Here is a 26776-nt window from a genome sequence, read left to right as displayed (position 1 = left end):
ATCATAACAAGAGTAATAGAAATAAACTCTTTGAGAGGGCTTATTTTATACTTTTTTTTTCTCTTTACATTTTAGCAGTGACGGCATATAAATCCTCAGAATTTGTTTAAAATGTCTCCTTGGGACTTCCCTGGAGGTCCAGTGATTAAGACTCTGCACTTCCAATGCAGGGGGCGCAGGTTTGATCCCTGGTCGGGGAACTAAGATTCCACATGCCATGGGCAGCACGGCCAAATATATATATATATATACACACACACACATACACATACACACACACACACACACACATATATGCATATATACACACATATATATGTGTGTGTATATATGCATATATATATATCTCCTCAATTAAGGACCTACATTAGTTAATGTACACAACAGCCCAGGAAGCATTCTCTCTGGAGGAAAATGTGGACTCCAAATTACTATGTATATGGACATTTGAGCACTTAAAAATAAGTTCCCCGTTTATATTATGACAACTTGGCAGTCACTAGAGTTTACCTTCTCTTTCCTCTGAAATGTCCTCGTTCCTAGGAAATCTTATCCCCCTCGGCTGCAATCTTGAAGGCTACCCTTCATTTGTGATGCACTCATGCCCCTCAGAGATTTAACAGGAGCCTGGAAATTGGGTGAAAGCACTTGGGACCCTCAGCGGTGTCTTCAGGGCTAATGCTGGAGGCTATCATTTATAATTGAGAAGATTCTCTTGGACGCTGGAAGGAATAAAGTGAGTAACGACCACTCTCAGCACTGGAGCCAACTTTATTAGCACTAAGTCCATATTCTGCCCTGACTTGGCAGAGAGCAAAAGCCCAGGACTGGGAGCTGGAAGAACGGACTCACATTTCCTCTTCTGCCACTTACTGGCTGGGTGGCCTGGGGGATTTACTTAAACTCCCTTGTTCCCGCCCTCTCAGGGTTGTTAGTGAGGGATCAGTGAGATAAAAGACAGGAAGTCCTTTGTAAACTGGTGCCATATAAATGAGTTACTGTGATAACATCAAGAGAGAATCAAGGGCTTCCCTGGTGGCGCAGTGGTTAAGAATCCACCTGCCAATGCAGGGGACACGGGTCCGAGCCCTGGTCTGGGAAGATCTCACATGCTGCGGAGCAACTAAGCCCATGAGCCACAACTACTGAGCCCACGTGCCACAACTGCTGAAGCCCACGCACCTAGAGTCCGTGCTCTGAAACAAGAGAAGCCACCGCAGTGAGAAGCCCACGCACCGCAACGAAGAGTAGCCCCCGCTCACCCCAACTGGAGAAAGCCCACGCGCAGCAACAAAGACCCAACACAGCCAAAAATAAATAAATTAAATAAATAAATTTAAAAAAAAAAAGAGAGAGAATCAGGGATACCATTTAATTGATTAACTTCTCCGAATTTACACCCTCACACTAATTATGAATACTTTGCAAAATGTACCTTCCCCCTCATCCTCAAACCTGTTTCTAAAAAAGTGCAAAGAACACCTAAAAAAGGGTAATGCTTCCACTGGAGGGAATGTGGATGGGATCTGGCTCAAACCTCAGGCAGGTCCTGGGCAGGATGAGCATGGATGTGGGGAAAGGTGAAGCAGGAAAAGGTTAGAAACAGTACACTTTGAAGCGAACAGAAACCATCAGCCAATGAGGAGATCACTTAGCTAGTGAAGTAAGATTTAGGAGGTATCCAGATAACTAAGGCGCTTATCCTAAATGTCTGGAGAGAGCAGTCAACCCAAAATATAACTTCTATATGATTAACAGAGACATTAATCTGTCACCGTGATATGGCAGCATGCTATGAAAGCACGCTGACAAGGCAAGAGCAGCAGGGTAGTGTGTAGGGGTGGAAAAGGCCAGTGCTTACAAGTCAGACCACTTTAGCTGGGCGACCACAGAAGCCACTTAAGGCCACTTGGGCTCACTTTCCTCATCCATGAAAACAGTGTCACGACCAAACTCATAGGACCATTAAGAGAAATGTGCTAAACCTGGGACCCATCTCGATGGCTGGGTTTGACATGCTGTCTTGACATTAATTAGATGTAAATACAACTCATTCTCTGACTTGACTGTGAGTGCCATGTGGACAGGGAAATCTGTCCCCTTTTCTCTGAATCTCCAGAGTCCACCTTGCACAGTGCTTGGCACCCCTCTGGGCTTGGGCTTGATTGATCTTATTAAATTTATGAAAGAACAATGAGATGTAAAGTGCATTATAAACTGAATATACAAGGTCTATACATATATAAAGATAAGGTATTGAAGGCAAATAAGACTTTTGCCAATTCAAATATAAAAATGGTGTTGGAAGGTAAGGACCGGTCAAGGTTATCTCCACTTCTGCCCAAGAGAAAATGACATTGTGGCCAGGGCACCTATGACTTTAGTCTGCTAGCCTAGAGCATCTCTAGGGTGGAGAAAGGAAATGCTCTCAGCAGTTGTCTGGTGAGACTAGCCCTTAGCATCACTCCAAGCTACCTACCATATTAACTGATTCACACATAAAAGAAAATGTGACACCCTGGTTGGTTTTTCTAGAAACCAGCTTAACAGGTAAGCTCCATGCTGCAAAGAAAGCCTTCAATTTCAGATTCCAATCAAGTCTAAATCTGACTGGTAGAATCAGCTGCCAACTTGATGAAATCCATTGTCTGAAACACAAAAGCGAGAGGCTACGGTGCCTTCTAGATTTCCCCTTGGAATAAGCAGTGTAACCCACAGCTGGGTTATGTTTCGAAGTACTGGCACCGAGGCACAAACATCTCCTTTAATTTGGCCCTCTACAGACCTTGCAAGAGTGGTGGCACAATTTATCATACACGCAACTGGCACAAAGTCAGCACTCTAATGCAGCCTGTTATACTAAAGCAGCCCTGCAGGCTCTCTCCCAATAAAATACGACCACCAGGAATATAATGGTTCCTTTCCTGAATATATGGCACTTCACAGCTAAGAGTTTTCACCTACATTATCCTATTGGAGTGATGGCTGAAGTCCAGTCAGTCCTCCATATCCGCGGATTGCACATCTACAGATTCAACCAGCTGCAGACCAAAAATATTGGGGAAAAAAAATTCCAGAAAGTCCCAAAAAGCAAACTTGAATTTGCCACATGCTGGCATCTATTTACATAGCATTTACACTATACTAGGTATTATAAGTAATCTAAAGATGATTTAAAGTACATGGGAGCATGTGCTAGGTTATGCTAGCAAATACTAGCATACTATAGCATAATATAATAGCAAATACTATGCTATTTTAAATAAAGGAACTTGAGCATCAGAGGATATTGGTATCTGCAGAGGTCCTGGAACCAGTCCCCCAAGAATACCAAGAGACAACTGCAGTTGTAAGGCAAGCATCTCTATTTCCATTTTCTAAATGAGGAAAGTAATGGTCAGGTACTTGGCCAAGGTCACATATAAAGCAAAAGGCAGAGTGGATTCTTACTCCACTGCTTCAGGTAGCCTCTTTTCATCTCTTCACAAAACTGGGGTGATAGTGACCCTGAGAAATAGTGAGCTGAAATATGTCTTAGTTCTAGAGTTTTCCTTTAGACTTCTGAAGCCCAGTGAAAATTTTAGAAGGGCTGTTAAGAGAAAGGGCTGGGACTTCCCTGGTGGTGCAGTGGTTAAGAATCCGCCTGCTAATGCAGGGGACACGGGTTCGAGCCCTGGTCCGGGAAGATCCCACACGCCGCGGAGCAACTAAGGCCGTGCACCACAACTACTGAGCCTGCGAGCCACAACTACTGAGCCCACAGGCCACAACTACTGAAGCCTGCGCACTTAGAGCCCGTGCTCCGCAACAAGAGAAGCCACCGCAATGAGAAGCCCGTGCACTGCAATGAAGAGTAGCCCCCGCTCACTGCAACTAGAGAAAGCCCGTGCACAGCAGCGAAGACCCAACGCAGCCAAAGATAAATAATAATTTTTTTTTTTTAAAAAGGGGCTATCTTCTAACTACTTAGGTATGACACAAAATAAATCATAATGTGCCTTTTGCCTTTTTCATTTTCTCTACTCAAATGACAGTTGTTATCTTCTTTTCAGAAAAGCTTTCCTCTCAAGAGGGCCCTGTTGAAACTGCCCTGGTTTGGGTAGAAATGGCCAGGGATCCAGCTCCCAGTTCGTAAGTACAGATAAGTGGCGACTATGAATGCAAAATTACTTACTCATGTAAATTAAGTTATAAACTGAGCTATTCATTGACCTTGGCTCAAATCGAATTTTAGAAAAATAGAATTCATCATTAAATGCCTTCCTTAGATTTGTAATGTGCTCTGTAATTTTAGAAAGCACCTTCACAGCCTTATCAAGTTGATATTACTATCCTCAGTTTATAGATCAGGAAACTGAAGCTTTCAGACGTTAAGAAACTGGCCCCAGGTTGCAGTCAAGTCTCCTTTAAATGAACACAGATTTTCTAAATGTACAGGACAGTATCACCCCTTCCACAGAACCTATTCCAGGCATCGGCTTTGGTTGGGTGGTTTTTAGCGAGGTCTAAGGAAACAAGGGTTTGCTCTAGATTGGGCGCTGTCAGAAAGCGTGGCAATTCTATGACTATCTCAATAAATGTTATCTACAGGGAGCACTGACTGGAGGACAGACAGGACCATAAAATGGTAAAGAAGCAGTGGCTACTCCTACTAGCGGGGGAGAAGATGTCTGGTGGGTATTGTGGGTTGTACGGGAACTCTGTTTTAGTCTGTGCTTAGATGAAATTCTGCTGTGGCCTTGCTTGGCCTCACCTGACCATGGTTTCAGAGGGACCTTGTCTGGGGCCAGGGGTGTGAGCACCAGGCCGGCTCCAACAGCACCGAGGTCTAGTTGTGTCAGGCCAGAGGAGGTCAGCACTTGCTTCTTCATTCTCAAACAGCTGCCTCTGAGCAGCCTTCACACCGAACAGAAAGTCAAAAAGGTCATTCAATAATAATTTAATTCAAACGAAACCTTTCCTTAGTGAAACCAAAAATATCATCAGCACTAAACTGCCCCAGGAACTCCCTGACAGATTGGATAAGCCTTGAGTCACAATCTTCTTGCACTGACTTGTCTCTCTTCCTCCCTTATAAGCCATCAGCTCCTGGGCAGACAGGTGGCTGAATGGTGGGAGCACCTGCGCATTGCTCCCCAACGTCTGTGCTTCCCTTCCTTGAGTGACACAGTCTCTGGCTTTTAGTTGGGCACATAGCTACTCACAATAAAGAATTCATTCCCAGATTCTTGTGCATCTAGGCGTGGCCAGGTGACGGAAGTGCAAGGGGTGTGTGCAAGTCCTAGGACGCGTCATAAAGAAGGGAGGGGGCGTGACCCCCTTACCCCCCTTGCTCCAAATTGGCAGGTGGTGGCCATAGCCCAGAAGGATCACTGCCACACCCTGGGGGTGGCAGAGCAGAAATGGAAGGGAGCCTGCACCCCAGACAACTGCAGGGCTCCACACCAACCCTGCACTGTCTACATCCAGAATGTTAAATGGGAGAGAAATAAACACTCACACCCGTAACAAACAATAAAGCCCACTCGTAACTGCATCTGCATAGTCTCGGGTGGGACTTTTTTCCCCCCATTTAAATGTAATAAAATTAAACTTAATTCCAGAAGTTCTTCTAGAGCGCCAGGCTACAGAATCTGTTTATAATAATGGCGTATATTGGTATGCTTTTTTTGTTGTTGCTATGTTTACTAATTGTTTTATGAGTGATATTTATGGCTTACCTAATTACACAGTATATTTGTAATTTTTACCTTTTTGTCTCACTCCCAATAAACCAGAGCCCTTTGATAGGGGCATAAAAGATACTGCACAAATATCTGTTTTAATGAACCTTTAAAGACTCTGTAATGTAATCTTATTTTAACTTCTACTACTTCATCTATTCACTTCTCATCCTCCTGGGAGATATTCACATTTATGGAGGGACGAAAATATATACACCTCAGTAAAACTGCAAACTGCTATGCGACTGCTCCCCAGGTTGGCGAAACCTCAAATATTAAATTTGTGAGTGGCAAGATTTTAAATATATAAAAATGCCTTTGTTTGTAAAAGGCCTCAAAGGACTGTTTTCACTGTTGATTCATCATATACCTCACATTTGTAAAACCATTTGCAATTTCGAAAGTGCTTTCATACTCAGGCTGGATTTTTTTTTTTTTTTTTTTTTTAGTAATTTACGTGTAACAAACAAGGAGCTACAAGTTCTGAGAGGGTGAGTTACTTGCTCAAGAAGCCATCCATCCAAAAATTCCCGTGGATGGCCCTTTGGGTTACTAGCAACATGGCAGCAAGCTTTCTGGTACCTGTATCTATGCACCTTGAGCTAACATCTCTGTGGGAGGGATTCTGACACGGAACCTCTGCTCAGGGATTTGAGGATGGGATGTGAGCAAGTAGAAGGGCACTGGGAAAGCACTGCTGTCAGGGAAACACAGGAGAGCACAGAGACAGAAGGTTGAAGGGGCAGGCCTGACTAGATCAACGTTCCCAGTTTTACGTAGCTGGAAATGTAGGCCACTGCTTTCTAACTTCAGAGTGAAACTAAGTCCAAGTGGACATCGCCCAGGGGCGCTGCCGTGATGACCTGGGTGGTGGCCACGCTCCAGCACCTTGGGTAGCACTGGAGCCTGGTTAGCCAACCAGATCCGCCAGCAACTGCATTAATACCTTGGGTGCCAGAAGGATGAGGCTCTGCAGAGTTGTTTTCTATTGGAAGAACAAGCGGATAACAGCAGCTGGGACTGACCAGAGTGGGAAAGGGACAGAGATAGCAGCAGACTCTGTCTCTCAAATTAGATCTACATTCATCCCGATTATAATTCTGACATTTCCTTCTCGCCTTCACTCTCAGGGTTTGCTTCGATTACTCCCAAACCCCTAATCTAGCCCTTTGGATGAGTATGCAATTTATCGTTGATTCCAGTAAGTTTAAAACCCTCTACAGGAATTTGTTTATAATTTCTCTATTTTTAAATTTATTTATGTTTTATTTCCAGTGGGATAGAATGGCAAAGAGCTCTGGCCCCAAGGGTCAGAAAACCTGGAAGAAGAAAGAGAAAGAAGATGGAAAAGGAGGGGAAAGGGAATGAATACGTATTGTGCACCAGCTCTGAGCCAGGCACTGTACATACACTGTCTGATGTTCATCCTCACAATGATCCTACAAGAACGGGGTTGTTGGTTCACTGCTGATGAGAAAACGGAGCTTTGAGAGGCTGAGTGTCTTGTGCAAACACTAACCCCCACTCCCAGAAAAAAAACCAAAAGGACTGAAATTCAGTTCTGCTGCCCTGTCATGGGATTTTCCATTGTTCCAAGGTTGTGAAAACCAAATGAGATAATAGATGCAAAAGCCAGCTCCTAAAGGGTGAAGAGAACATTATGAGAATGATGCCAGGACCTGGCAGCTTATGTTCACAAAGAACCTGTGAGTCTCCCTCGAGGTCAGCCAGTGGCCCAGTCTCAGCCTGGGGGGTGGCCTGGAACGGACCTGAATGAAGGGCCTGGAGGGCTGTGTCAGAAGTCCACTTAGGGCTTCCCTGGTGGCGCAGTGGTTAAGAATCCGCCTGCCAACGCAGGAGACACGGGTTCGAGCCCTGGTCTGGGAGGATCCCACATGCCGCGGAGCAACTAAGCCTGTGCGCCACAACTACCGAGCCTGCGCTCTAGAGCCTGCGAGCCACAACTACTGAGCCCGCGCGCAGCAACAAGAGAAGCCACTGCAATGAGAAGCCCAAGCACCACAACAAAGAGTAGCCCCCACTCAGTGCAACTAGAGAAAGCCCGTGCGCAGCAACAAAGACCCAATGCAGCCAAAAATAAAAATAAATAAATTAAAAAAAAAAAAAAGAAGTCCACTTAGGTGAGTGGATGCCATGCCCTGAGACAACTACACACCATTTAGAGGAACCTTCTCAGAAGGCTGTGGGCCAAAATTTTCTTCTTTCCCCATTTTTCCTTTAAAAATATCTTTAATCCCCATGGATGTCCAAGGTTGCTCCTCACTTTCTTCCATATCATTTCCAGTTTATTACTCTCCTTTCCAGCACAATAAAGCATCTTTTGAGTTAATTGATGAGAGACAAAGAAAGAAAAACTTGTCTCTAAGGCCTTGTTTATCTTCCCCCCAAAAATAACACATACATATATAATACACAGATAGATATTACATCCCTGTACACACACACTCACTCTCACATCTTCCAACAGGCTGATAACAAGCCTTGAGTCCCTCCTCCCCCGACATCCAATCCTACTGGTTCTACCTCAGACCCGTTCCTCCACTCTGCCCGCTCCTGTCTATTCTCACAGCCACAACTTACTCGAGGTCTCACTATTTCTCACCTGCAAAAGCACCCTAACTGCTCTTTTCAGTCAGTTCCCAACCTGCTGGGGCTTGGTCCTGTGCACCCACCCTGCATGATTACTTAAGTGAGCTACTGGTATTACTGGAGATTGCGGCAGTTTCCTAACCCTCCCCGAGAGCACATTACACAGGTGAGTTAACTAGTGGGCCCGTTACAGCAGCAAGCCCACTGCTTCCTTGAGCCCTAAAGCAATAAGGTGCAGCAAATAAGTGTCTGCTGTGGGTTGAACTGTGTCCCCCTCCAAAAACAGGGTATGTTAAAGTCCTAACCCCCAGTACTTGTAATGTGACCTGACTTGGAAAAAGGGTTTTCGTAGATGTAATCAAGTTAAAAGGAGGTCACTAGGTGGGACTTAATCCAGTATGACTGATGTCCTTATAGGAAGAGGAGAAGAGACAGAGACACAGCGAGAAGGCCATGTGATGACAAAGGCAGAGACTGGAGTGAGGGAACAGATCCTCCCCTAGAGCCTTCAGGGAGAGCATGATCTGACCAAATTTGGATTCTAGCCTCCGAAAGTGGGAGAGGAAGCTTCTGTCGTCTTAGGCTACCCAGCTTTTGATAATCTGTTACAGCAGCCCTAGGAAACTAAGAGTATCTAAAGAAAGGTGGGAAGAGCTGACCATCAAGAAAGAAGACTTCAAATCAAAACAACTCTACTTCACACGTTTGCCTCTGCTGGTTTCTTACCTTCTCCATAAGAAGCCAGGGGCCTCCACATTATGGTTCCAAAGAACAAACCTGATTATCTCATTCCCTTTTTTTAAAAAAAAAAACCCTCCATTTTCTATAGGACCAACTCCAAGCCCCTAATAGCCATGTAAAACCTTCAGAATCTGGTCCCAACCCATTTCTCCAGCACATCACCATCGCTCCCTCCTCTCGACGTTTCTCCTTGCACGCTGACCTCCAGCCATCACACTGCCCTGGAGCCCAGGGACTAACTCTCACGCACAGTTGACAACAGGCACGGTGATGACAACCATCCCGGGTGCCCACCAGCCGGAACCAGCCCATAACGTCCTTTCTCTGAAGACCGAAGTCCAGGCAGTACTGAATCAGGCAGAAGGATCTGTGGCTTTGAGGAAAGAAGTCACAGGGGTTACCATATCAGAAGCAAAATTTGGTGGGTTTATCAGGCAGTATCAGTTGGTCGTATATGCAGCATTCTATTTCCTCTCTGAATTCACGTGGAGCGTTCACCAATCAGTAAGGTATTGAGTTATCTACAATGTGCCTAGCCCTGTGCAAGGTGCAGGGACACACAAAAGAGTATATGAGGCATAGTCGCGTTCACTCATCAAATGTGTTCGGTCTCGATGGGGAAAGGACTAACGTGCAACATGCTCATGATGCAGGCAGCAGAGTTAATTCTATGGCTTATTCCAAAAACTGGAAGAGTTCAGAGAAGGGAAGTGACAAGTGTGAAGTGCAGTAGTCAGGAAAGAGTAGGTGGAGGAATGGGAACTTAGGCTGGGCCTGGCAGATGCAGAGGACTTGGTTGGCCAGTCGGAGGAGGGGGGCATTCCAGGGACAACACAAATAAGGCACGGAAGCAGAAGAAGCAAGTCATCACTACCGCTAGGGACACCTAGTGCTCAAAGCACCATTCTTTTTTTTTTTTAAAAAAAGATACATTTTACCTTTGGAATTTTTTTTTTTTTTTCAATTGGGAACCCTGGGGGTGGATAAGTAAATTTCTAAAGAGTGGTTTTTTTGTTTGTTTTTTTAAATTTATTTTTGGCTGTGTTGGGTCTTCGTTTCTGTGCGAGGGCTTTTCTCTAGTTGCGGCGAGCGGGGGCCACTCTTCATCGCGGTGCGCGGGCCTCTCACTATCGCGGCCTCTCTTGTTGCGGAGCACACGCTCCAGACGCGCAGGCTCAGTAGTTGTGGCTCACGGGCCCAGTTGCTCCGTGGCATGTGGGATCTTCCCAGACCAGGGCTCGAACCCGTGTCCCCTGCATTGGCAGGCAGATTCTCAACCACTGCGCCACCAGGGAAGCCCCTACCTTTGGAATTATTAATTGATCTGTAGGATGCTACTGTGATGCTTTTATTTTTTTTTATTTATGTATTTTTTTGGCCGTACTGCGAGGCTTGCGGGATCTTAGTTCCCTAACCAGGGATCGAACCCAGGCCCTCGTCAGTGAAAGGGCCAAGTCCTAACCGCTGGACCACCAAGGAATTCCCCAAAGCACCATTTTCCCCCCCCCATTGGTTGTCAAATAACCCTTTATTATTTTTCTTTGCAGTTCTTAACTAGCTGGGCATTCCATCGCACCACTGTTGATGTCATCTATGATGTCCTGAGGGTGGCGGCCATGGACACTGCAGCCCACAGACTGGGTGGTCCCCAGGATCTCTTTAATGGTTCCAGAGAGTTCTCTAGCTAAAGATCGATGCCGCATCTGTCAGGCAATGTTGATAATCTCATCAAAAGTGATGTTTTCACTGTGTTTAATGTTTTTCTGCTTCTTTTCGTCTCTTGGCGGTTCCTTGAGGGCTTTGATGATCAGGGCAGAGGCAGAAGATACCACTCAATCTGGGCCTGTCTGTTCTGAATGGTCAGTTTCACTGTAATCCTCATACCCTTCCAATCACCAGTTGCCTTGGCGATGTCATCACCAACCTTCTTTGAAGACAGACCCAGGGGGCCGATCTTGGGGGCCAGGACAGACGTGGCACCAACTTCCCCACCAGTGCACTTTAGCTACATGACTTTGATCTCGTTGGGGTCGAACTTAGGTGGCACGGTAGAGGCAGCTGGTGTCGGCTGACCCGGATTCGGGACGACCAAAGAAAGTCAAAGCACCATTCTTGATTAGTTTAGTTCACGGAAGGAGCCTCCAGACAGCAACATCAGAAACTCCTGGAAACTTAATAGAAATCAAAGTCCTGGTGCCACCCCAGACCTACTAAATGAGATGCTCTGGGGGTGAGAGTAGGACCAGCAATTGGTGTTTTTATGAACTCTCCAAGTGATGCTGATGCAGGCTAAAGTTTTTGAGAACCACTGCTCTAAGGAGAAGACATGTTACAAATAAGCTTATAATATCTATTCCTACAGAAGAAACTTTCAAATCATCTCTAACTGGAATTCATTTCGTTCTTGATATAAGCTACATGGTGGTCCAGCAACATGTACCCAGCACCAAGGCAGAGACAGTGTGTGCACACGTGAGTGTGTGTGTACACACAGACCAAATCAGTTGTCTGTCGGGAAGTTACTGTTAATATAACATCTGAGAAAGATCTAAAAAAATTAATTATTTAAGGAAGCAACACAGGACTGATGTGACAGTCCTATGGGAAAGGAAATTTTATATACTGAAGATAAAGAAAGTGATGTGACCGTGGTTACTTAGGACCCAGAAATAATAATAGGAATATACTAGATACAACTGCTTCCCTTGTCATCCCACCATCCTTCTGTGATCATCTGGTGATGAGTTCTCTTATTTCCATACACTGGAGATGAGATCTGCACACTCTTTTGTGTTTTAACCTTCTGTACTTGAGGGCCGCTGTCAATTCCCTATTTTCACCACTCCTGCCAAATGGAGGTTGGGTTTGTTTTGATTTGTGTTGGGTCTACAGCTCCTCGTTAAGTAAACTAGGACTCTGTGTCTGGGCCATGCATTCAAGAAGAGAAAAATAGAAGGAATCAAAGTGAATTGTAGGGAGGGAAGGAGGGGGAAGTTCCCTGGAAGTCTAAAAGTAGGAAGCAAGGATGGTATTTTTGGCTTGGAACTTTCTGTACCACATGAAATTATGAGAATGACTTAATTGTTCCTGTGCATGTGAAACCGGAGAGACCATAATGGCTGGGTTACACCCAGACGGACTGGAGCAGGACTTAGACAGGGTGGCCTCCTGCCAACGAAACCTGCTCTGCAGACATGAGTGACTGAATCGTTCTTGTTCTCAGGGTTGGGCTGTCTGCTGACCGCTGGCTTTGCTCTTCTCCCTCAATCTCCCCCAAGTAGACAGGGTGCTGTGTTACAGAGGGCTGCTATTTCAGGGGTAACCGGAGGGGCAGTGGGCTCCAGAAAGCCTGGGTTCTATCTAGTGGCTTTGTGCACTGAGGCAACTACATTTACTTCTCTCTGTTTCCTCATTTGCTGAATTAGAAGGGCAAACTATGTGCCTTGGCTATTTCATAGAACGCTGGAGGAGAGAATAAAATGAGGGAATAGGTACAAAGAACATCCTTTGGAAAGTTAAGATTGTTGTGCTATTGAGAGTTACTCCTGGACTCTCTCTTGTTTTCACATAGCATCTTTTGCAACTTTCTTCTTACGATGGACACCTATTGGGTTGCCTGTCCTGCTCCCTTTCTGCAGGAGGTGGCAGTCATGATGGTCAATGCCACCTTGCCGCCTGACCACAGGAAGAGACCCCTGAGCCAAGTGAGACCAATCAGATTCTCATGCCCAGAAACTGATAACAGAGATGCTTAGAGATGGCGCTGCCATTGGCTCAGGCTCATTACACAAACCCAGTAGTTCTCATGAGGCCATTTTACTCCCCAGCGGGCACTGGGCAACCTCTGGATTCATTTTTGGTTGCCACACTGAGGAAGGGGTACTATTGGCATGTAGTGGATGGAGCCTGGGGATGCTGCTAAACATTCCCCAACACGCAGGATAGCCCCTCACAACAAAGAATTATCTGGTCCAAAATGTCAGCAGTATCAAGGACGAGAAACCCTGCACCAGAGGGGTGATTGCAAGGCAAATGCCTACAGGGTGCAGGCAGATAATAAAGGGCTGATGCAGGCAGTGGGAAAGCTGAGCTGACTGGAGGGTCTGAAGAAGAGGGCAGCCCCTATGCCGCTCCAGCCAAATGTCACCCCAGGAAATGAGGACTCAAGGTTGCCAAATCCGATTTATCTAGTGAAGCTGGAAATTCAGATTTTCACATGAAATCTGTTTTTTAAACTCTGGTGCAATTTTTTTTTTTTTTTTTTAATGTATGGGCCAAATAAACACATCTTCAGGTCCCATGGAGGCTAGGGGGTCAGCAGTTTGTAACCTCTGACCTGAAGGAAGATCCAAAGTCTCCCTCACAACTCCGTGAAGCTATATAGCTCCTCCCCTTACTTCCTTGGATGTTGTAAGGAAGCCCAGGATGTTACATGTGTCCCCCTAAAGCTTTAACTAGTACACACCCCTGCACCTCTCTCTCCCTCCCTCACTTCTGCTACATTTTTGACCTGATGTGCCATTTCCATCCAGAGAAGAATTTACATCTCTCAGGGTTGAAAGGAACCTTAGAAAAAAATCTAGTCCTGACCTGCCAAGAAAAACATTTGGCCAATTACTTAACCTCTTCATGCCTCAGTTTCCTCATCTGTCAAATGCAGATGATAATGAAACTTCATTGGCTGTTAGGAAGATTGAATGACTTCATATATCACCTCAACCTCCTTGAATCCTTTGCCTTTGGAAATAATGCTCGAATGCTACTGCTGCTGTTAATAAAAATAATAAAACTAGCACACCTTAAGTCAAGATTACATTTGTCTGAGGCTTAGCATAAAAACTCACACAGGGTGGAACTTGAGCATGAAATCAGACTTCCCCAGCACAAATAAGCCATGTCTCATCAGTTACTGAGACATTTTTGGAACACTGTGTGGGCCCTAAAGAATATTTTGTATGTTGATGCATGGAGGACCAACAAGTCCTAGGGTGATTTGGCTTATGGTGATTCTGAGAAGGGGCAAGAACAGCATGAGGGAAAGTGAGCAAAGAGAGGGCAGCAACTTAACTAACCTGCACTTGCAAAAAAAGGAAAAACAAAGGTATACAAGAAATTCTTGGGCTACAGTGCAACAATCTCTCACTATCTTAAGAATTTAGTGAATGCAGGTTTATGGCAAATCTAACTTGTCACAGGGCTGCAGCATTCTTTGTAGCAGCCAAGTCATTGTGGCCTGAATTCTTTCCAAGGCTACTTGACCCTCATAAAAATCCTTGACAGTGGAGTGGGTACCATTTTTTCCCTCTGCCTTTGAAAAGCTTCCTTGACAGCACCCATTACAAAGAGAACAGGGTCTGCTCTCCAGACTGGAGGCCAAAATGTTAATTAACTTATACCTGAGTCTGCCCAAAAAAAAAAAAAAAAAAAAAAAATGTGGGTAGTACTCTCTCTTTCCAGCAGTATTAGAGAAAGAAAGAAATGGAATGGAAGTGAATAAACTCCAGAAAGAATTCTGATATTAAGACCAAAGGATTACATATGCTTTTTCACATTTGTTCTTCTTACTTTATTTCTGATCACTTTCTACCAAATAAACTGGTCTTTCAGTGACAAAGTTCATTTCATCACGTGTAGATTGGATACTGGTTCTATTGCCTTCCACTGCACATTTCACAAAGGATTTATGTGAGTTTTTCTGGGTTCATTATTTCTATGAAAGCACTGTGCTATGTAAGTAAGGTATCATACAAAGCAAATAATGCACATTAAAAATTGAAACTATACTAGGAAAATAAATCTGGATTCAGTTCAAGTACTTGTGAAAGTTGATATTATTAAGAGATCACTCATATATGCTAATAACTAACTTCCCATGACTTTGTCAATAGCAAAGCCCCCCAGTTAACCTCAGTAGCCCGAGAGTATTCTACAGCATTGAGCTGCATTCTTGCTAGGAGTGGTTTCCTCCATAGGCAGAGAAGAAAGTGCATCTGATATTTGCAATTTGGAAACGTCAAAAGGGGCATTATACTTTCCAATCTTGCGCACCGTCCATCTATTCAATAAATATTTATTGAGTACCTATTATGTGCCAGACACTTTGCTATGAGTTGGGAGATGGAGATGAACAAGACAGGTACTTTTCTCAACCTCTTGGGACTTACAGTCCAATGAGGCATAAAGACAGACTAACAAGCAATTCTAAGAGTTTGATAAGAGTCATATATGGTAAGACATATTCTTCTCATCCTCCTCCCTAAAGAAACCTGGAAGGAGGGGGATGAGAGAATTTAATCTGATATGAATCATGTAAACAGTCCCGATTCTTGGGGCGAACTCTAAACTCGCCATCTCCAAGGTAAACCAACAGAGGAAATAATTTGTGAAGAGAGCAGCAACACAGACCTTCAAGAGAAGGGGAGACAGAAGTGAGGGACAGCTTTGGGAAAACAAATTGTCTGGCTTGTGAGGAGCCTAGAAGTACAAAAGAGAGTCATGAGAGAAGTGCCAGGAAAGAAAGCGGGTGGGACATCAGGGAGGGCCTGGGACAACTGGCGTCAGGGACCTTTCCAAGTCCTGTACGTGGGTAACTAATTCAATCTTTATGATAACCCTATGAGGTAGGTAACATTATCATCACTCCCATTCTACAAATGAAGAAACTCGGAGGCAGAGGTCGCAAAATTTGCCCAAGGTTGTTAGTAAGTCCTGGAGCCAGGATTCAAGCACACCCAGCCTGGCCCGAGAACCTCTGTTCCATGTTCCATGTGTGCTGAAGACTTTAGACATGCCTTAGTAGGAAATGGGAAGTCACAGAGGGTTCTTAAGCAAGGTACTATGTAATTAAAGCATTGATTCAGGAATTCATGTAGTCACTGAACATGGAATGAACTGGAGGGGTGGGGGAGGGTAAATGGCATTTAATGAATGCCTTAGGTGTGCCCAGACCTCCTCAGACTTATAATATTATCGAATTACCCAACAATCACTCTGGAAGAGACAGATTCCCATTTCACTGATACTGGACCTAAGTCTCAAAATGCCCATTCACTCCTATAGTGGTGGAATCAGATTTTGAACTCAAGTGAGGCTACCATGAAAGTCCCTGCTGTTACAACCACACTGTCCTACAAAGCTGAGGCAAGGAAACCAGGTGGTAGATTTTTATAATTGTCAAAATGAGTGGTTGTGAGAATTAGAGGAAGGGGTGGGTAGAAGACTTGATAACTAATCAGACACTGAAATCAAGGGAAAGACTGAAGAAAAAAAAAAAAAGGAAATGACATCAGTATTTCGGGATTCTGAGACTGGAACACTTGTGGTGCCATTCACAGAAATGAAGGAATTAAAAGTATTAAGATGTTTTTGCTTTACTCCAGTTTGGGAGGCAGGGGATAGAAGAAGGAGCTGACCAGAATAGTGACTAAGAATACTAACACTTATTGAGCACTTACTATTTACCAGGCACTGTACAATGGGAGTTACATGCACCAACTAATTTCTCACAAAACTCGGAGATAAAGTGTTGTGAGAAGTAAATCAGTTTATTATCCCCATTTTAAAGACGAGAAAAATTAGTAAGTTACCCAAGATCACGCAGTAAACTGTAGAGCTGAACTTGCAACTGAACTTGAAATAAACCCATAAGTTAACTTCATGTCTGATAGGAACTGGATACTTCCTATAAATCTCAGAGGAGCTAGAAGACATTATAATGGGTTAGAAAGACTTTCATGGCTGGGTCAATCTAGAGAAGCAGAACCAGTTTGAATGGATAAATGTCACACACAAAAAATAAATTTTAGCTTGAACATCAAGTTTCTGTGGTAACCTGTATTTGTTCTAATTTCAAAAGAAAATAAATGGATGATGTAAAATTCCTTTAAAAGAGAAAAACAAAAGAAACACAATTGCCCTCACATTTCTAATAAGTTTAGCTGTTCAGAAATAAGCAGGCTCCCTTCTGAGACATCACATATTCAAGAACACTGTCAGAAATTGTCAGAAGGATTTCTGGACAAGGGAAAGCTGGGACATAAGAGCACCAAGATAGATCCCTCTTAACGTCCTGCCTTTTTTCCTTCACTGGTCACTTCTCAATGTTACCCTTCTCCCTGGATGACGCTACTGGACTCCTCTGAGAAAAGGTGTCCTTAATGCCAGCTTTATAGCTTAAGAAACTGTCACAGTGAAGCTGTATTTTTTAAAAATCATTTAAAAAAAATATTTATTTATTTATTCTGGCTGTGCTGGGTCTTAGTTGCGGCACACGGGATCTTCGTTGGGGCACGTGGGCTCTCAGTTGCAGCACGTGGGCTCTCAGTTGCGGCACGTGGGCTCTCAGTTGCGGCATGCATGCAGGATCTAGTTCCCCGATCAGGGATCGAACCCAGGCCCCCTGCATTGGGAGTGCGGTGTCTTACTCACTGGACCACCAAGGAAGTCCCAGTGAAGCTGTATCGATACCTACAAATGGTTTTGACAACTGTGACAACTGTGACCTTACGAGCTATTTTTTAGTTTTGAAAAGTGAAATTAAAAGAAAAAAGAAACCCACAGTACTTTTAGACATAAAAGCCCAAGCTTTTTGTGGTTAAACAATCCAGACCATTTGAGAGAACAGTCAAATGTTTTTCAAGTTCAAAGTGCTTAACTTAGCATGGTTTATAAGGAAGCCAAGAGAGCCGGTGATGGGCTGAAACTGTCCTGCTTACCTGGCTATTTTAACAACTAAGTAGCTCTGTCAGAGCGAAAGTGAAATCTAATAAGAGTCCTGACCCAGATTTTATTGATTCTAAGAAGCACATTGGTGGGGAGGGGGAGCGGGGGAAGCACAATGTTTTGTTTTTGCATTTTAACACAGCTGAAATCAGACTGTATCTTACAACTGATGACACGTCTCTTTTTAGTTAACAGCATTTTTCCGTCCTAAATATACATTTTAAATGGTGCGTCTTAAAAATCAATGGCGGGAGGGAGGGAGATGCGAGAGGGAAGAGATATGGGAACATATGTATATGTATAACTGATTCACTTTGTTACAAAGCAGAAACTAACACACCATTGTAAAGCAATTATACTTCAATAAAGATGTTTAAAAAAAAAAAAAAAGACAAAAAAAAAAAAAAATCAATGGCAACAGGGACTTCCCTGGTGGCACAGTGGTTAAGAATCCACCTGCCAATGCAGGGGACGCGGGTTCGAGCCCTGGTCTGGGAAGATCCCACATGCCACAGAGCAACTAAGCCCGTGTGCCACAACTACTGAGCCTGCGCTCTAGAGCCCGTGAGCCACAACTACTGAACCCGCGTGCCAAGAGCCCGTGCTCCGCAACAAGAGAAGCCACCGCAATGAGAAGCCCACGCGCCGCAACGAAGAGTAGCCCCTGCTCACCGCAGCTAGAGAAAGCCCGCGTGCAGCAACGAAGACCCAACGCAGCTAAAAATTAAATATATAAATAAAAAGTTGTTTTAAAAAAAAGAAAAAATATCAATGGCAACAGAAAATGGAAATAAGTTTGACAGAAAATAAACATCAGTTTCTTAAAAAAATAAACAGATGGAGACAGTTTTGATGAAATGTCATTTCTGAACATGATACATAAAGAAACAGTTTCAATATGAGAATTAAAATTCCTACTCAAGAATTAAGGGTGATACGGAGCAGGGCTGTGTGCACTGCATCAGCACGGGTGCGGGCTGTGGGCCCAAGGGGGTAGGGGGCCTCGAGGTTAAGGGAAAGTAGCAGACTTGGGATCTGGCTGGCCCACAAGAGCATCTGGGGGTTGTCACCTTCTATTATTACTAAAGCTTTCAGGGCTCTGCTGTTCCGAGTTCGGAGCTACAAAGAGCCTTCTGTGTGCCCATGGAGACTTCTCTGACCCCAGGAGCCCCTCCTTGCTGCCTGGAGACAGAGGAAGCTTCCAAGAGCAGGATGAAAACAGAATCCTAGAGACATCTGAGGTTCAAGACCTAAAGGGGAGGGGGAGGGAATCTCCCCTTGTCTCACCTGTACATTTGAATGAAGTGGGGCATCCTTCCAGGTGGCCTCGGTCCTAGAGGGCAGGACCCACTTTGGCCACAAATTATAAACAGAAGAAGGCTTAGATGGGAGAAGGTGAGGTAACTAGATTTTCTGAGGTCAAAGAACATGGCACAAAGTCAGACAAGTACACATATCTATGCGGACAACGAGGCAGAGTACATGACATCGAACTATTAGAAAACCCAGTCTTTACTAAGCAGTGTCCCTAGTCTGTGGACACATAATAGGTAAGTGTTGGTCAAATCAGTTAAATCCTGAGTCGTATAAGAGAGAATAGTTTGTTTTAGAAAATCAGGCTGTCTCGTTTTGGGAATTGGGCAGATTTGGGGGAGCGGTCAGGAGAGTTGGAGAATCTGGGTTGGTTCAAGGTAAGAAAAGGGGGGGAAGGAGCATCTCAGAGATGCTGACACACAGAGCTCCCCAAGTTCAAGGTGAATGTTCTCCTCCCTGAAGCCCAGGTAGGAGAGAGCTGTGTCCCGTCTGTTTATTCCTATCTAAGCACCTCACACAGAAAGCAACACAGAGCAGAGCCTCAGAATTACTGGTTGAATGAATGCCCAAGTGCTGCACCTACTTTGGTCAGACTGTTGAGTAAACTTTAGGAGTAAGAAGGAGTCTTATGTCCTAAAGATGTTAAAAGACTCCTAAGGGCCTTACTTCTATCAGGGAGTAAAGAAGGCCTTGAGGAGAATCTCAACTGCAAGTTACAAATTTAAAATAATAGTTGAATTTGTTTTTATTTTTAGCATTCTAAGGCTTTTTGCAAAGATATGACTCTAGCCTGGGGAACTATCTTCCCTTCAGCAGGGTTTCACAATCTAAACTAATTCAATTTTTCTTTTCTATTAGGGAAAAAAAAAAAAAAAAAAAAAAAAAAACCTCCAAATTACATAACCAGGGATTTTGTGGAAATGATCAAAGCTTGACAGAAGGCCTTAAATTCCTGTAGTGAGTACCAGTTAGCAGGGTGTGAGATCAGCTGACCAGCACATAGCTCCAAGATAAATTGTTAGTGGAGATGATTTACCATTTCAACTCAGGATTTCCTAGAGTATGATAGTGCGATCTAATAATACATCCTTTAGAAAATAAGAACTGGGATCTCCCTGGCGGTCCAGTGGTTAAGACTCTGCACTTCCAATGCAGGGGGCGCGGGTTCGAACCCTGGTCAGGGAACTAAGATCCCACATGCCATGTGGCACAGGCAAAAAAAAAAAAAAAAAAAACTAAAATGTACATGTCCAATCACTTTGTAAGCTTTTTAAAATGAAAGCATATGAATAGTCATTTTTTAAAGTAATCTAGCATTTCCTCCTTATTTTTTGGTAAATTAATTCAATTAGTTAAAATTAAACAAGTATTTGCTTCTTAAACAGATCAAGGCTGGGAAAAAGCTGCTGAGTGTGGAAGCTTGGTGTCTGTTTTCACTGCATCTGTCGTGACCCTATATTAGCTTAGGCAGGTCTCTGGACTCTCAGTATCTGGCCTTGATCTTCTCGTCTGTCAAATGGGGGACATGGATTGACCCTCACAGCCCTTTCCAGCTCTGACCTGTGTGACCAGGGCTGTCCAGCGAATCAGAATGTGGAGGCATCAAGAATCTTCTCAAAGCACAACAATTAGAACTTTCAAAGTAATGGGAAGAAAAGAGTCATCACACATTCTAAATGGTTTTGGATACTTTAAAGACCAAACTCTAATCAAACTCAAAGGTTTGGTTCCTCTTCTACTGGGTACATTTTTTCATTATCAAGTGCTTATATGGAAAAAAGAAAAACCCAGACAGCTATGTATTTCTCTCAATACACAAATAATTCTCACTTCCTCTGGAAAATTGCACAGTAGAATTAGTTGGGTGGTCAGCCTGAACCCACCTTCCAATTTAAAATCACAAGATGTTTCTCAATGTCACATCAACTGGTGATATCTGTTGGTTTTTAAATAATACTCTGAGTCTGACTCCTACACAATGGATTTACATTTTTATGGTTTTATCTTTCTGGTTTTGTCTATGGACCTTGCTTTTGTGTTAAAATATGCACTGCTGGGAATTCCCTGGTGGTCCAGTGGTTAGAACTCGGCACTTTCACTGCCGAGGACTTGGGTTCAATCCCTGGTCAGGGAAATAAGATCCTGCAAGCCAATGGCGTGGCCAAGAAAAAAACAAACAAAAAAACTGATCAATAATAATAAAAATATGCATTGCTACTTGCAATCTTTATAGCTATGCTTTAATTAAGGATGTGATCGCTACATAAATTCCTCCCTTCGTCAATATAGTAGAAAGGACACTGGAAAATGACTCAAAAGCATCCAGTTCAGAGTCCAACTCTTACTGGTTGAGTGGCCCAGATCCCATCCACCACCCAGAGAAGTAAAAACGGTTTGTAAAACAGCAAGTCAGGGGACAAAGAGTAGGAAGGTCATAAGCACCAGGATTCAGCAATCATCTACACACACCCTTAGGAACTGGAACTTGGGTGGAGCTTACTGCATGGAGTCTCAGTAGGAGAAGGAACTACCATGGCCATGATGGTATCGTCTCCCTTTTGGGGGGAAGCTATTTTCCCACTTGACTCTTATCATGGAGCACACAGCTCTAAGCAGGAATCCCCAGTCTGGTCCTCCACCTTGTAGGGGACAAGGCTCTGCCACTTGTCCCCTTGCACCCAATACAAGTGCAGTCCCAGGTCACCGCTCGGCACTGCTAAACTCAATGCCTGTTTACCTATGCCATTTTGTACATTTTTTTAAGGAAAGCTAGTCTAAATACTACTTTATATATTGGCACATTGTAAGCATTATACAAATACTTGCATTTATCTACCTTAAAAACAGTACAGGGCTTCCCTGGTGGCGCAGTGGTTAAGAATCCGCCTGCCAATGCAGAGGACACGGGTTCGAGCCCTGGTCCGGGAAGATCCCACATGCCACGGAGCAACTAAGCCCGTGCGCCACAACTACTGAGCCCGCGCTCTAGAGCCCGCGAGCCACAACTACTGAGCCCGTATGCCACAACTACTGAAGCCCGCACGCCTAGAGCCCATGCTCCACAACAAGAGAAGCCACCGCAGTGAGAAGCCCGCGCACCACAATGAAGAGTAGTCCCCACTCGCCGCAACTAGAGAAAGCCCGCGTGCAGCAACAAAGACCCAACTCAGCCAAAAATAAATAAATAAATATATTTAAAAACCCCCCAAAAACAAAAAACAGTACACTCTGTGGAGAGTTCAGGAGGGCAAGTATGGAGGCAGAGAGACCAATTACGAATATTCTATACCATTCTAGGTGAGAAATGGTGGTCTGTGAATTAGGGTGGCAGCTATGGAGTGATACAGAGCTGTCAGGTTTGCTGTGTCTTTATGAGTAGAAGACGCGTTGATGGCTGGATGTCGGGGGTGAGGGAAAGAGTGAAGTCAGGGAAAGGCTGGGTTGGGCTGCCATTTCCAGATACATCCTGGGCCAGTGAGCAAAGGAATGTTGGCCACAGGGACGCCCTCTTCCCCGCCCCTCCCCAGCACTATGGGAGCTGTCTCGACAGAGAAGGAGGTGGGCCCAAGAGTACGGGTAGGAGTGCGGGAGCTCACCCCTTGCTGAAAGGAGACAGAGGAGAAGGCAAAGCCTCCCGGAGGTTCCTACCTCTGAAGGAGATGGAGAGGGGTGGTGGGACTGAGGTGTTGGTGGGCTGGTACCAGCGGGAGCAGCTGCGATGGTGACAGTTCTAATTCTAACGCACTCTACCCAGCGGGCACAGGGCCAGGTGACAGAGGTAGCAACAGACAGGGTGAGAGAAAGTTCACCCCTGGGTGTTAACTAGGCACTAAAAGGCCTCGTGGAATTCAGCCTTTGCTCAAACCAAAGATAAGAAGTAGGAGCAGAGCAGTGCATTTTCTTGCATTGGGGAAGCGGCTTCAACTTGGATCTGGGCTACTTCCCAGAGTGTGGCGTGGAAGAGAGATTCTGTGGGAGGGAAGAGAACTTGATCCCATTCCCAGACTCAAACCGTCAAGACTTGAAGCTCTGGAACGCACCTGCATTGGGTTGGCGACTGACCAGACACTGAACAAAAGGAGTGTCGGGAAGGGTGTCAGAAACTTCATTTTACAACCTCTGTGAACCCCCAGATGTGGTGCTGTTTTTGGTATCTCTCCAATCCACAGAACATGAAGTAGCATTATGGTTAGTATCTTGTGAAGACAGATCATGGGAATTGAAAGGACATACATACATTTCAGCTGTCCAGAGATCAGCCTGATCAAAACACAGATGTTTTGAACCATGTGGAGAGGAAATCTGGCCACTTGACAAACCTTCTCAACATGGCTGTTCCCTGGGGAAAGGACTTCACTAGACCTCCATACATTGGGCAATCCACAGTGGACTCCAGTATGGAGTTTACAGCGCCTACAGGGTTAAGCAGTTAGGGTATGTGAATACCCAAGAAATGGGGAAAGGAGTAGATACCGGGGTTGTTTATGACTGTCTACTCTCAAAACAAAGGCAGAGCTATAGTACCCACTTAAAATTCTGTGAGAGGGCACTATTATTACAGATGAAGAAACTAGCTCAGAGAGATTAAGCAACTTTGCACATAATTAACCAGGGCAGATCAGGATCTGAACCCAGCACTCTGCTGACACCACAGCTGCTTCATAAAGGTTCCTGTCATCAGCACATGGTAAGGAGGGACTCAGAATGAAATGTGAGTCTGAGGCTAACATAAGTAATAATAAGTATGAGAATACTATCAATAATGACTGTAATAACTAACATTTACTGAGTGCTCAGTATTAATTTATTTATCAAATATTTATTGAGCTCCTACTGTGTGCCAGGCACTGCTATGGGCACTGGAATACGGCTTCCCCAAGGAGCTTCCTCCACATTCTAGTGGAGGAAACCTCATGCCAGGTCCCACAAGTTATTCCTTTTCATCCTCAAGCAACACTGTGATGTACATACTGTCATAACCTCCATTCAATGAGGGAACCAGAGAGGTTAAGTGACTTACCCACTGTTCCAAAGCTAGAAAGTGATGTGGAGCCAGGGGCAGAGCTCCCTAGAATCTTAGGACCAACCCAGTTCAATAAATGTCCCAACAGCAAACCTAAACGTGCACTATTGGAAGAAAATGGTCCAAAGAATATAAATATCTGGGGTAGCTCCAAACCAAAAGAGATTTTGACATCTGTTCAAAAGAGCTGCAGAAACACTTTGAAGGACATTCTAGGATGTCTGCAAATCAGAGGGAGGAGGAAGCCCACCCAAACTTTCCCACAATTTAGTGTTCCTTCCAAGTTCATGGCCTCACATGACTCAATATGGAAACTGCCAGCTGTCAAACACTAGGCAGCCCTCCTTCCTTATAACCCAGGCTTTTTGATTCTCTCTTAAAATCTTTAAAAGAGCAAACCACAGCCATTCCCACTTCCCAGAACGCTCTACTGATTACAGCGTGAGATCAAATCCAGCACAGACAGGGAGGACTGGTATTTCAAACATGTAACACTGGAACGCAGATTAATAATTTACTAATGACTCTAAACAAATATTGTTCATGGTGGGAAAAAACCCTCCCATTTAAATGGGAACTTGGTCAGAATACCTCAGTACTTTTAAAAAGAAAACTGCAAAATAACCGTCTTAGAATTCAATATTTATTAATGCTGATGGTTCATTTTTGAAGAATTAATCATTCCCAGCTTCAATATTCTGCTTCAGCAGAAAGTTCACTTTATTCTGCATGTGGATTCCTGTACTCTCTGCCCAAATAAATTAATACACATGCCAGAGTCTGGGGCTGCGATCAATGAAAAACCACAGTAAATTCCTAAGCAGTAATAGATATTCCACATGGCTTGAAATGGTTGAAGGAGAATTTTTTTTAAGGTTAAGAATCAAAGTACTGTAAGTGAAGATCTTACAAATTAAGCAGCGGTGGCTTCTTTCTCCAGGTATCTGATGTTGACTTCAAGGATCATTTAAAGTGAACTTCCCTCTTGCAGCCTTTCCTTGCTCTCCCTTTTACAAGTTTCTCGCTGAACAGCATACAGTTGGCATTAGGTCCATGGCATTAATTTAAAATGACAATGCACTGTGAAATCTGCTAGACTAAGCGTGTAGAAAAGTAAATACTTGAGAAAGTATCTGAAAAAAAGTAAATACTTGAAAAAAGTAATATTCCTAAAGTCTGTTGCCAGGCCTTAGACTATTTCAATCTACAGTGGACCCCTGAACAACTTGGGGGTTAGGGGTGCTGACCCCTGCACAGTCGAGAATCCACATATAACTTCTGACTCCCCCAAAACTTAACTGGGAATAGCCTACTGTTGACTGGAAGCCTTACCTGTAATATAAATAGATTAACATTGGCTACAAAATTATTACAGTAGTACAGCTTGTTCTACATTTAATTTTGTCCAGTTATCATTGAATAAGGCATCTTTTTTACATTTCTCTCAAGTGCAAATGGCACCATGTATGGTCTGTAAGTGTTTGTGTGCATAAGTTTTGATAAATTTTAACTTTTTATAATAGATTTGTGTATATTTTACTGTAATAAATGATAAAATAGACTAGTATTTACATATATTTTATGCCTTCATGACATACCTAACTTTTTCTTAATTTTTTCGATATTTGTGGGCTATGTGGTTAATCTGCAAATTTTTTCAAATTGTCAAAAATCTCCAAAAAATTTTCCAGTATATGTACTGAAAATATATATATTTCACATATTAAGTGAAACCATGAAGTTCAAACCTGTGTTGTTCAAGGGTCAAATGTACAGTGTAAATAACTAAATATTGTGATAACACAGTCTTTTGTAGGTAAATTCCTAAACGAACTTTGAAAAAAATCTATCTTTGATTCAACGTTAGGGTATTTACAAATTAATACCCCAAATTAATAAATGCGTTCATTTAATATGATACGTGCATCTGTCCTATCTTTATGGGAATGATGTAGAACAGGGGTCAGCAGACTACAGCCTGTGGGTCAAACGGCCCACTGCTTGTTTTTGTAAATAAAGTTTTATTGGAACACAGCCACACACATTCATGTATGTATTCTCTATGGCTGATTTCATTACAATGGCAGAGCTGGGAAGCTGTGACAGAGGCCGTACGGTCCACTAAGATATTTACTAGCTGGCTCTTTACAGAAGTTTGTTGACTGATGTAGAAGGACAAATTGAAGAAAATGCCGAAAGGTATGAGTGCATCCTTGCATAGTCCACCGTTGTGTTCACTATATTGTGGAAGCACTGTGAGGAGACTGAAATATCTGGAGAAGCGGCAAGCCTTTTACATCATAACACCTTTCTTTTCATGCTCCAATCTACAACTAACAGAAGTACATTCTTGAGCTAAAGGAAGAACACTGATGTGCGTAATTAGAGGTCAGCAACGTGTCAGAACGTCTTAGAACTCAGTAATCGCCCCATGTTTTAGGAAGAGATGGAGGAGGTGGTACAATATATACAAATGGCAAGAAAAAGATGGAACAGACTTCCTCTTTGCTGGATCGCAATCAATTTGATTGTCAATGTCAGCACCAAATTGTTTCTTTTTTTTTTTTTTTTAAACATCCACTTTTTTTTTTTTAAAGAAATTCACATTCTTATTTATTTATTGATTGATTGATTGATTGCTGTG

General features: G+C 43.7%; 1 protein-coding gene and 1 pseudogene across 1 annotated transcript in view; both read right to left on the bottom strand.

Annotated features, from left to right (window-relative positions):
- MYO1E (myosin IE) overlaps positions 1-26776 on the bottom strand; it is a 199585-nt gene that overhangs the window by 136314 nt on the left and 36495 nt on the right. The window lies entirely within an intron of this gene.
- Positions 10584-11100, bottom strand: LOC133085152 (large ribosomal subunit protein uL11-like; annotated as a pseudogene).

The sequence above is a fragment of the Eubalaena glacialis genome, chromosome 2 (genome assembly GCF_028564815.1).
Source record: "Eubalaena glacialis isolate mEubGla1 chromosome 2, mEubGla1.1.hap2.+ XY, whole genome shotgun sequence".
Lineage (NCBI taxonomy): Eukaryota > Metazoa > Chordata > Mammalia > Artiodactyla > Balaenidae > Eubalaena > Eubalaena glacialis.
The sequence above is the reverse complement of the archived record's forward strand: the minus strand, read 5'-3'. Positions and strand labels throughout refer to the sequence as shown.